The following is a 12,948-nucleotide window of genomic DNA, read 5'->3' on the forward strand; positions in this document are numbered from 1 at the left end:
ACTGGAGGTGGGGGCAAATGAGAAGCCAGAAGGCACGGAGTCAGGTGTAAGTGCTCTTTCCTAGAGGGATTCACAAAGTGTGGATGTCTGAGTGATAAGCCCTGCTCGGAGACCAACCTGAGGGTTCCTAGCCACTGCCACCACCAGCCTATTCTTTTCTGTGAGTGACAATGTGTGCCTGTGGGGGTAAACACAGCCCCGGGGGCACACAGGTAGTGTCCCAGTGCAGATTCAATTCCAGCCGCAAGCCCTCTCAGCTGAGCGCCTTTGAGCAGTGCACAGCCTGCTCAAGCGTCCAGCTGCTACGCGCAATACCAGCCACACAGACTGAAAGCAAGGCCCACCCATATGATACAGACCCCTAATGCTCACATTGTGCCCTTTCCAAACCCTCCTACCCCATCTCCTGTGGAGGGATAAAGCAGGAGTCACTAGCCTATTTAGCTGATGAGGGGACACCACTGGGAACCACCGTTACAGAGTGTATCTGACGGCCCAGCTCTCCCCTCCCACTATCCCTGCCAGCCTTCTGAGCTCAGTCACGAGGCAGAAGTATCAAAAATAAAATCATCACATCATCACTAAGTCACCCTGAACCTTAGAAATGACTTGAGTAGGGTTTAGGGTAGAAATACTTAAGCCTGGTATTATAACAGCTCAAGAGACATGGTGAAAATCTCATAACAACGCTTATTTAATCCACCTCCTTCTTAAGTTAAATGTGTTCTGCAGAGGGGAACAGGTCACAAAATCCTCTTCTCTCTGGGGGCTCCCAGTCCAGATCTGCAGGGATTCACTCCACCATGGGGTGAGCTGACAGATTATTGGGAGGGGTGGGCAGAGTGGTAGGGGTGGGAGTAGAGATAGACCTCTATTTTGCGCCAAGAAGCAAGTTGAAGCTTGGTGCACTTTTCACAAAGCAATGCCAGGAGGGGACAGTACTGGGAAGACAACAGGACCCAGAGGGACCCAAGAAGTCCTCCTTTCTGGTAGGTGTCTGACCTACTTATCACCTAAAAAATCCAGGGCATGAGCTTGCTCCCCCAGTTAATTATTCATAAAAGCCTAAAACAGCAGGAATTAAAGCAAAATGTTGATGGACGGCGCTTTTCTGGAGAATCACTGTACAATTTCTGGGCCTGTGGTTGCTGCTCCAGTCTCTGAGGATGTCTGTGGTTTCATGAAGTGGAAGGAGATTTCCTAACTCGGGCGTTCCCTCCAATCACAGCCTGAACCTCTAATGTGCTGCCAGGGGTGAACACAGCCCCTGGGGCACACAGGCAGTATCCCAGTGCAGATTCGATTCCAGCCCCATGTGCTCCCTCAGCTGAGCGCCACAGGCAGGCGAGGGCAGCCATGCTGCTCTGAAGCCAGGTCATGACCCATGAGAAGGGACCAGCACGAGGCAGAAAGCGTCTAGAAAAGGAGCAAGGACTCCACGTCTAGGAGGATCCGAGCAGCCTGGCTGCTTCCCTGGCCCGGGCGCCTGGAATGCCAACTGGCCTTTGTGGTCCTTCTGCTAAGTCAGCCCCAAGGACTTGGGCCCAGTGTACCTCAATAATGGCCGTCTTGCTGTCAGTCCTTGTCTCTGAGACCCCATCCTCCACAGCCACAGGGCTGAGGCAGGAGGCACATCCCGCCCTGCGTGCATACACGACCGTGGACCTGTGTATCCCAGCCAAGCTCAAAAGGCCACAGTCCTGAGAATCCACCCACTGTCCTTTCTCTACCCACAGAGCAGCCCCTCCACCAGGTCCCTGCTGACCATGCTTCACTTTCACTGCAACCATTTGGATGTCTGCTGCTGCTGCTGCTGCTGCTAAGTCGCTTCAGTCGTGTCCGACTCTGTGCAACCCCATAGACGGCAGCCCACCAGGCTCCCCCATGCCTGGGATTCTCCAGGCAAGAACACTGGAGTGGGTTGCCATTTCCTTCTCCAATGCATGAAAGTGAAAAGAGAAAGTGAAGTCACTCAGTCATGTCCGACTCTTAGCGACCCCATGGACTGCAGCCTACCAGGCTCCTCCCACCATGGGATTTTCCAGGCAAGAGTACTGGAGTGGGGTGCCATTTGGATGTCTACACCCTCCCAATTCCCCATTTACCAAGGCTCTCCCATCCTTCATCACCTACGTGCACCCCACCCTTCAGGGATCCCCTCCCTTGGAGACCCCACCTGCCACTCGCATCTGTCCCAGAGGTGCTCACCCTAAAGAACTCTCTCTTGGACTCCAAGACGGCCCCAGGATGCAGACCTCAGGCCCCAGCTTTTCTCTAGGACTACTCCAGGCCCTTCAGGCTAAGGACAAGATACTTTGGAAGAATTCCCTGTCCCAGAAGGCAGCACACGTTCATCAGAGTCAATACACAGTGTATTCCAAAACCATTTGTCATTCTAGAGGCCTAGTTATCAACTTCCCATCTTGTAAATATATCCCTCTGGGAGTTAGAACTGCTTCTTCTTGTTATCTAAGGAAATTGTGAAATACTAGTAGTGTTCAGTGGAACAGTTGTCAAATCTGGCTTTGGAGTGTCCCATATCGTAGAAATTAAATGTTTTCTTCCTCTCACCATATTGAACAGCTGAGGTTGCCGCAGCCGGTCATTAGAGAGACAGATGCTCCCACGTTCTGTGGGGCGGCTGTCGGGACAGCCACCAACTCCAGTAGCAGACGGAAGGGGAGGGAGCAAGGATAATCATTGACAAACTGGAATTATTGACTGTCTGAGAGGTGCTGGGCAAAATAAATTGCACCTAGAATAAACAGCCCTGCTACCAAATGCTTTGGGGCAATGCCATGGCCATTTCTTCTTTCTCTGCCCAAAACTCTCTGAGAGAGGGCCACAGACCAACTGTTTCTGCAGAAAGCTATTTGGAGTCCTGGGTGGGGCTTGGAATCTTTATCTCACAAAGTCTGATAGATGAGTTGCTAATGGAGTCAAACAAAGAGAGATCCACTGGTGGGTCAGCCACGTCGGACTTGCCCCACATCTCAGCCGCTAACAGAGGCTGGGGCTCCGGCTGCCAAGGGGTGCCCAACACTGGCAGTCTTCTTGAGCATCTCACCCTCCCAGGCACACCCCTGAGACCAGCCCGCTGAGATGTTAAGCCAAGGAGAAGTCCACAGTGGCCCCAGAGGAGATAACAAAGAAGGCAGACTGACAAAGGGTTTGTGTTTGCCTAACTGCTAAAAATGTTCTATCAGAACAGGATCTTTGGATATTGTCCTCATTGGTGTGGAATATTAGAAAAAGTAGGAGTGTCTCCAGCTTCAAAGAGCAAAGTCATCACCTTATGGTGAACCCCTGGTCAGACTCCTGGGACCACAGGAGAGCAGGAAAGGAGAGAACCCCCTGGCCAGTTTCACCAGTAACCTCCCCACCACATTCCTTCTCGCCTCACAGACTTTCGTTCCCAGCACTAATGAGAAATATCTGAGATGCAGAACTGAAAGTCCTCTTTCCGTGCATGTGTAATTGTGACTATTTATCACGGTACAGGGATGGTGGGGACAGAGGGCTTTGAGGGCCAGTGCTGCCAGCACAGACCCCCCCCAAATTTCACCCTAGCCTGCTACCAGCCACTCAGCTTCTAACTAGGTCAAGTGTCTAGCTTTTTTCTCATGCTTGGAGCCCTACACTTCCTTTCTTTATGAATTCAGGCTTTCAAGAAAGAGGAAGGGGAAAAAAGACCTTGTTCCAATCCTCATACTATTATAATTCTAAGACGGTCATTATAAAATGACCCCTTTAAAGGGAAACTGCACCACAATGAGCCAGCATTCTTTATAAAATCAGAAAAAGTAAATATGTTATCATAATACAAAGAAAAAGCCTTCTTTGCAGTCATTCCAGGACTGGAAACACTTCAGTACATTATTCATAATAGAGCCAAAAAATGGTGCCTGTGTTCTGAGTCCCACAAACTGTAGAGGCAGTCCTCCCCTCTGCTCCCTGCTCAGTACCCCACAAATAGGGCCAGAGGTCTTGAGGTCCCATACAGAACCTTCTAACAGGGGAACTAGACCCTGCCAAGGAACCAAAGGACCGAGGATAGATGGAGGCACCCACAGACATGACCATTTCTAACAGTGCCTTAACAGTCCCTAGCACTGGGACATTTTCTCCAAACTTCTCTGAAATAAAAGAAATTGGAATCGAAGAGTCCCCTCTCAGACAACTCACACTGCCTGGCTCCCCTTTCAAACTGGCCGCCCAGTGAGTTGGGGAAGATCTGAAGACATTTGTACAGGCAGCTTGAGGGAAGCCGAGGGGTGACCCCCCTCTCCAGAAGTTGACACGGGGGCTGGAAACCTGGACTCTAGCCAGCTGTGCTACCCAGTAACTACTTAACTCTGGGCTTATTCTCTCCTCGGGGCCTTTGCTTCCACATTTGTAATGTGTGTATATGTGTATGTGTAATGATGGGCACGGAGAAGGCAATGGCGACCCACTCTTGCCTGGAAAATCCCATGGACGGAGGAGCTTGGTAGGCCGCAGTCCACTGGGTCTCGAAAAGTCAGACACAACTGAGCAACTTCACTTTCACTTTTCACTTTCATGCATTGGAGAAGGAAATGGCAACCCACTCCAGTGTTCTTGCCTAGAGAATCCCAGGGACAGTGGAGTCTGGTGGGCTGCCGTCTACGGGGTCGCACAGAGCTGGACACGACTGAAGCGACTTAGCAGCAGCAGCAATAATGGGCAAGGTCTGGACCACACATTCTATGACCATAACTGGCCAACCTCTCCCCCACCCTAAATAGCATCAGGCAGTGAGTGGTGTCTGTTGAGCACACAAATACAGTGAAATGCAGTATAACCCAATGGTTTTAGCCGTGGTCTTTGGATTCAAACAAACTTGGAAAATCCCATGGACGGAGGAGCTTGGTAGGCTGCAGTCCACGGGGTTGTGAAAAGTTGGACACAACTGAGCAACTTTACTTTCACTTTTCACTTTCATGCGTTGGAGAAAGAAATGGGTTCTAGTCCCAGTTTTACCCCTTAGTTTCTCTAGGCTTAAGTTTGCACCTCCGTAAAATGGGGTAAGAAAGGATAATTTGATAAGATAAGATAATGTCTATAAAGTGTTAGCACAAAGACAGCATAGAATGAGTGCTTTGTTGGGAGCAGTCACAGTGAGAGGGAAATCCCACCACTTGCTTTCACTGACCTTGGGGATACCCCAGTCCCACCGGGTGCTGCCAACCGAGGCGGCCATTCATACACAGCACACAAAGTAATCAGGAACAGAAGAATTAGATTCATAATTCAATCACCCAGTCCTGGACAGAGAGCAAACCAGAACCATCTTACTGTCTACTCATAATTTTGTGATAAATTGGTAAAGAAATAAATACAAACTATCAATCTTTTATCTGAGTCATAATGAATTTTATTAAAAGAAATTATCTCCTCAAAATAGAATGGAGAGTGGTTAAAATTTCACACAGTACAATTCGTTAGAATATATATATATATATATATATATATATATATATATATCTCAAATTGTCTTGGTAAAATTTAGGTCTGCAAATATTTGTCCAGGAAAATTGGATTTGATAGAAGCAATGGTCACAAAAAGAAATTCATAATGTCAGAAGTTATAATGGATACAATTTGATAAATGTATTAAATTCCTCTGGTAAAATTTACACAAAACAAAATTAAATCTTTTGAAAATAATTTTAGTAAAATTAAAATAAAAGTATTAGAAACAAGTTTCTTAGACAGGCTAGGAAACTGAGCAAGGGGTTGAACTGGCTTAATGGAACTGCCTTCAGAGAATCACTACATTCTGCGTTCATAGAACACACCTTCAAGACAGCCATGGGATTGGCCAAGTCCCCACTCTGGGGCTATAATGCCCAGTGTCCACTAGAGAGCAGTATCCTGAACCCAGTGGAACCCATACACATGTAGAGACAATCCGGTTGATTCTGCTCTCCATAGCCTACAATTTAAGACAGCCATGCCCTGGCACCATCTGCCTTTCCAACCACCCCTCTGACCTTCTCACTCTCCAGTCAAACCAGACGTCTTCTCCAGCACGGGTCCCTTCACTTATATCAGCCCCTCTTTGTGCAGGTACTCCCATGCCCCACACCCTACCTTTCCTTCGGGACCCAGGGCCAGCTCCTCGTCACTGCCTCGCAGGTAGTCTTCATGCCACTGCAACCCGTACCTGGCCCTTCCTCCTACTTCTGGTGCTGAAGTCACCAATGACCTCTATGTGGCCAAATCCAACAGAAATTCTCAACATTGCCTTCTCTGCCTACCACTCTCTCCTGATAACCATTTCTTCCTAAGTTTCCATGGCTTCCTGAGCAATGCAGCTCCTTTGGGCCAAGGAAAGTTCCGTGAAGGGATGTAGCTATGATCCATTATCCACCTGTAGCCAGGCCAGCTGGGGGAATGAGGGCCTCAGTCCTAACACAGGGAGCTGGGCAGTGTCCACCACATCCATCAAACTCAGAAGGTTTAAAACCAAACTCATTTGGTCCTGACCATTCTACTTCCAAATAGTTCCTAACTGTCACCATGATGAAGTTCTCATCACTTCTCAGACTAATGTGCCAGCTTCCTTCTTGGTCCACTTGACTTACTCCAGTTCAACCTTCACACAGTCATGAGTTAACCAGCTTTCAGAAGACAGATATGATTACATCATCCCATCCAGGAAGGAAGAAGAACGAAGTTAGAAGAACCCATAATGTTTTGGATTTTCTAATTTCTTAGCGTATGTGGTTGGGAGATGGTCAAGTAGAACACAGCTCCTCTTGAGACATAAGCCCAAATTGTCCTCCTTGCTTTACTCACACTCCCCCATAGATGAGACTGATTGCATTCAACATTACCTCCAGGTAATGTTAAAGTATTGGAGTAGGAATGCTAGTAGGATTCATAAGCTAATAAGGTATTAAGCTCATGTCACCAATGAGAAGGAAAAATATGGCAAATCACTCATCATGAACAGAGCAGAGCTGATTGGCCAATGATCCTTGAGAGACTACAATATTCCACATCTGTAGCAGGAGAGGGCAAGATGCAGACAGGAGCAGGACAGTGCACCTGGGTGGTGTGACTTGGGAGAACATGCCAAGCCCCTCACCCTTCATATATCCCCAGATGTGCTGTGCTTAGTCACTCAGTCATGTCCAACTCTTTGTGACCCCATGGATTGTAACCCGCCAGGTACCTCTGTCCATGGGGATTCTTCTCCAAGCAAGAATACTGAAGTGAGTTTCTATGCCCTCCTCCAACAGATCTTCCCAACCCAGGGATCGAACCCAGTGTCTCCCGCATTGCAGGTGGATTCTTGACCATCTGAACCACCAGAGAAGCCCATATCCCCAAATATGATATCAAATTGTCTCCATTGCTCCACCTTCAGGAATTTTTTTATAATATTCAAGGCTTGGAGTCTGTTAAAATTTCCTGAAATACAAAAATTTGCCACAAACTCAGTAGTTTAAGCTACACAAATTTATTCTCTTAACAGTTCTGGAGATCAAAAAGAAGAATGCACCCTACAGAGCTGAAATCAAGGTATCAGCAGAACTGGCTGCTTCTGGAGGCTCCAGGGGAAAGTAAGTCTTCCTGCCAGCTTCTAGAGCCTGCCTGCAGTTCTCGGCTAGCATCCCCCTCCTCTGCCTTCAAAGTTATTGGCATGGTTACTTCTCTCTCTCACTCTGCTCTGGAGTAATATAACCTCTTTTTTCTGCTTCTCCTGCTTCCCTCTTGTAGGAGTCCTTGTGATTATATCAAACTCACCCAGCTTATCCAGGATATTATCTCCCCATCTTAAGATCCCTAATCATATCTGCAAATTCCCCTTCGCCATGTGAGGTAGCATATTCACAAGTTCCGGGGATTGGGGCAAGGCCACTTTGGGGCCATATTCAGCCTACCACATTCTCTAATAAAGACATTTGCTAAGCCTGAGGCCAAACCCCTGCCTCTAAACTCTGTGATACTTTTCTCTGAGCTACAGCCTGCGAAAATTTGGCTACTCATTTCCACCCCCTCCACTAGGGGCAGAGTATGCAGCGCTGCCCCACGGGTGTTGGGCTTGGTAATATGACTTGCTTTACCCAGTGGAAGGTTAGCAGAAGTGAGAGCTGGTTGGTGTCCCTGGAGCCTGGGTCCCAGGAAGAGCATGCATGGAATAGACCTGAATCCAACCTATACCCAGGTGCCCCCGGCCGCTGCCCTGCCATGTGCTGCCTTTGTGCTTAACCACATTCAACTGGAAGATTCCTGAGCCTGAGTGCACCTGTCATTGCCAAGCACTCAGTTTGGGGAGAGGTTGTTAAAAAGCATTCTCATGACAATAACTGACTAAAACGCAGCCCCACTCTCCCCCTACCTTCCCTTGGCCATAGGTCCACATAGAGAATGTGCCATCATATATATTGGAATTTGCAAATGCAATGAATAAGCTACTAAGGTTTGGGGATGTCTGCCACCAGTAAGAATGTGAATACAATAAAGAGCCCATTACCTACAGCCTGGGCCAGTAAGAGGTGATGGCTACCAGACCTTGGTTATCGAAAGTCAGACTCACTGGTACACCAAGGCCACAAGTCATCTACCAAGTGAGTGAAAGCATCCCACCGTGTCCCACAGCAGGACCCCTCTTCAGTGCTTAACTGTGACTGCAGGTCCTTACTACTGAAGATGGAGGCTGTCTGCCCCAGTTGACTGTAAATATAATTCTTATTCCCTCTAAATATTCTAATGACCAAGAGCTGGTCCTGGGACAACAGCAGCACCACTGAACTTGTCTCTCCACCTGCTAAACCCTGGATACCCTTGTTATGTACCCGACTGGCCCTTTAGACCCAGAAATGGCCCTGAACTCAAAACGACAGAACAGGGGTGCCCCTTGAGGGTAGGTGCCCCTGTCCCCCTGCCACTACCTGCCCCCTGAGGATTTGCCCCTCAGATCCTCAGGCCCTCTTCCCCTGGTTCACACAATCCAGCCTGCCACCCCTATCTGAGCACACCTCAAATCCCTGTCTAAACTGTGTGCTCTCCTTTTTCTGCCTAATGGGCTTCAGTTTGCTTCTCCACATCACTGCCAAAGCAGCCTTCCCCACTGGTCACGGCACTTGTGCTTTACGTGCTGACTGTGCCACCAACATCTTCAGAGCAGAGACTCCCCTCCACAGCGCTGTGGGCCCAGGAGGAGCAGCTCACCCAGTAGGGCACAAGCAGAAAGCAAGCTTATTCTTTCTCACAACTGTTTCCTTTCATCATCTCTGTGTTGGGTCCCCCTTCCCTGACCTGGAGGAAACCTCTGGCAAATTGCACAGCTATTTGGTCCCTTTAATTCACTCCCCCCACAAATATTGTTGAACACCTGCCAGGATCCACGCTGCATCAATATATCAATGAAAAGAACAGGCAGCAAAACACAACACAACAAAAACAGCCTCACTGCCCTCAGAGAGTTTATGTTCTGGGGGATAGAGCCACAAGTCACAGTAAAACGCTAAGCATGATAGTAAGGAGCAGGCGGCTGAGAAAAATGGAGGAGGATGGGGCGAGCTGCATAGACATCTGGGGTCAGGGTGTTTGGGGCGGAAGGAGAAGTAGATGCAAGGTTCTAAGTGCAGCAGGAATTCCCTTGTGGCAGGAGCTGGGGGAAGGGATGGCAGTGGGGGATGTGGCACAGAAGGGTTGGGAGGGGGTGGCTCAGGGAGAACCCCGTAGACTGTTATAGAACTGTGACCTTTAATCCCAGTGAGAGCAAAGGCCCTGGAGGAGTCAGAGCCCAGGAGGGACCTGATTGAACCCACATGTTAATAGGTTCACTCCAGCTCCCAGGTTAAAAAGATATCACAGGGTAATAAGTGTGAGTCTCTTTTTGGTGGGTTTATTAAAAAAAAAAAAAAAAAACCAGTGTAATAAACAAACTCTCAATTCAGCCAAGGTCTCCCTTCTCCTAGCTCCAGCCACCATGTAAGAAGGGTTGCCAGGGCCTTCTCTATACCCTATCTCCTTTTCCCTTCCCCCTAACACTGAGCATCTGGCCCTCCAGGATGGAGGTCAAGGCAAGGGAGTGTATATTAGAGGCCAGAAACATAGGGTTATAATATGTCAGTCATCCTCTCTGGATGAAGTAAGTCCTAAGTGCTGCATCTTTTTCCATGGGCCTCCCCCTTTCCCCTGTCCCCCTGCCACTACCTGCCTCAGCAAGCAGTTTCTGGAAGTCTACCTGCGTGTTGAGTGCTCAGCTCATGCCTCCCACACAGTGCTCTTATGTGGGGTCTTTCTCAGGTCTCCACCTCTGTCTGGCTCTCTTCTCCTGATGGGGGCCCCACCTGGCTCTTCAAATCCACAGGAATCCTGGGCAAAGACCCCAACGAACTCTGGAATCTCTAGCCCCCACCCCATACAACCCTCTCTTTGACAAGACCCGCATAGATGGTCTAACCTGGCACTGTCTGCAAGAAGTATAATGTGAGCCTCCTGTGCGATTTTAAATTTTCTAGTAGCCACATTAAAAAAGTAAAAAGAAACAGATGATGCTAAATTTAATAGTGTACTTTATTTAAACCAGTATGGCTAAAATATCATCATTTAAATGTGTAGTCAATATAAAAATGTATTAATGGGATATTTAGACTCATTTTTTTCATACCAAATCTCAGGAGTCCAGTGTGTTAGAGGGCCTCTCAGTTCGGACTCCCCACATCCATGCTCAGTAACTATATGACCGGTGGCTACCTTGCTGTGCAGGGCAGGCCTAATCCCTCTCTTTAGAGTGTGGTTATTTGTGTTCTCCACCTCTGCGCCCTTCACTAGACTCAGAGAAAATAGGAAAAGGTACAGTTACTGAGCTAATTCAGCATTGTCAGTTTACTGAGCCCAGGGGTCCCGCCCTTGGCGAGGGCTCAGAACCTGGGGGAGGAGGGTTGGGGTGCCTCAGCCTTTGCTAAGCTTGGCGTGTGAGGCAGCGCAGACCTCAGACAGACACCCAAAGCTCTAGTCGATTCAGAGAAGCAGCATTTGCATGATTTTGACATCTATTTGAATGTTGAAGTCAAGAAGTGGTAACTCCACATGTGTACAATGTAAAATAAAGCTAACTAATTTGTACAGCATACAAGGGATTTCAAATCCAAAGGCTTGACACGTCTGAAAGGCAGTCAAACCCCACCGCTATGGATTGAGGGCAGCCTGGGGCTCTGTCAGAGCTGGTAAAACAATTCATCAGGGTATATTATATGCACATCCTCTCCACACACGGTTTGGTTTCTCTGAGTCAAGGAAGTCAGAAGAGGTAATGCTTTGGTTATTTCCTCCTTTGATTATTAGTGAAAACAGTAGCAGCTAATGCAGCTAATATTTTTGACTTCCTCACCATGTATTACCCAGGTTCAATCCCTGGGTTGGGAAGATACCCTGGAGAAGGAAATGACAACCCACTCCAGTATTCTTGCCTGGAGAATTCCATGGACAGAGGAGCCTGGCGGGCTACAATCCATGGGGTGGCAAAGAGTTAGACATGACTGAGCGACTCACACACACACCATGTATCAAATACTGTACTGAACCCTGCACTTAGATTGTCTGATTTCATCCTGATAACCCATCCACTGAGGCAAGTACTATTATTACTCCTATTTTTACAGACAGGGTGTTGAGATTCAAAGAATTTAACCCAATTAGGCTGAGAATCAATGTATCACTGAGTTCATCAACTTTTAGTTACTTTTAAGGTAGTCTTATCATCAACAATCAAGTAAAAATATATATTAATATATACCACCTATTACTAGACTTATTGTTGGATTTATTTTAACACAGCTAAGATGTTATCATTTCAATGGGTAATTGATCAGTTTGGAGTAGCCATGTCCAGTTCTCCATAGCCACATACAGCTGGGGGCTACTATATGGGACAGCACAAATCTAACCCTTCACTTTAGAACACGAAATACTTGTCAGATGTATGTACCTTTGGGCCTTAGCTAACCTCCTCTTCCATGAGATTGCAGTTAAGTGTCAGCCATGGGTGCAGTCATCCGAAGACATGGCTGGAGCTGGGAGATCCACTTTCAAGGTGATTCATTCACACTTGGCAAGTTGGTGCTGCCTGTTGATAAGAGACCTGAGTTCCTCTCCACGCAGCTTTACTACATCTACATGGACTGCTTGAGTGTCCTCACAACATAGCCACTGACTTCCCCTGGAGCAAACCATTTCAGAGAGTGAAAACTGCAATGGCTTTTCATGTCAAGCCTTGGAAGACAGACATCATCACTTCTGCCACATTCCAGCCTTTAGAGATGGATCACTACGTCCAGCCCACATTCAAGTGGCTGAGATTTAGACTCCATCTTTTGAAAAAAGAGTGACAAAGAATGTGCAGGCATATTTTAAAACCATCACACACTCCAAGAGGAAAATGAGCAAAAGTTATAATCAGGAAATTCGGAAAAAGACTAATATACATATGAAAAAGTTCAGACTTGGTAATAACCAAAGAAATGCAAATTAACCAAGCAGATGCCATCAGACTATCAAGGATTTAAAAGAATGATGATATGGAAAATGGGTCCATACATAAGTGAGTATAAACTGGTACAACCTTTTCAGAGAAAGGTGGTGATTCACTCACCAACAGCCCTAAACATGCCAAGCCATTCCACTCTAGGAATTTATCCTACAAAAAAATCAGAAATGTGCTCAAAGATTAACCCTACACAGCTCTTTATGATAACAATAATTCTATTGAAGTCCAACATTAGGGTCCAATAATATGAGGTATATACAAATATGCGTGTGTGCCCAGTTGCTCAGTCATGTCTGACTCTTTGTGACCCCGTGGACTATAGCCGCCAGGCTCCTCTGTCCATGGGATTATCCCAGCAAGAATACTGGAGTGGGTTGTCATTTCTTTCTCCAGGGGACTCCTGCGGTTCCTATAGCTTC

The sequence above is a fragment of the Bos taurus genome, chromosome 7 (assembly GCF_002263795.3).
Source record: "Bos taurus isolate L1 Dominette 01449 registration number 42190680 breed Hereford chromosome 7, ARS-UCD2.0, whole genome shotgun sequence".
Lineage (NCBI taxonomy): Eukaryota > Metazoa > Chordata > Mammalia > Artiodactyla > Bovidae > Bos > Bos taurus.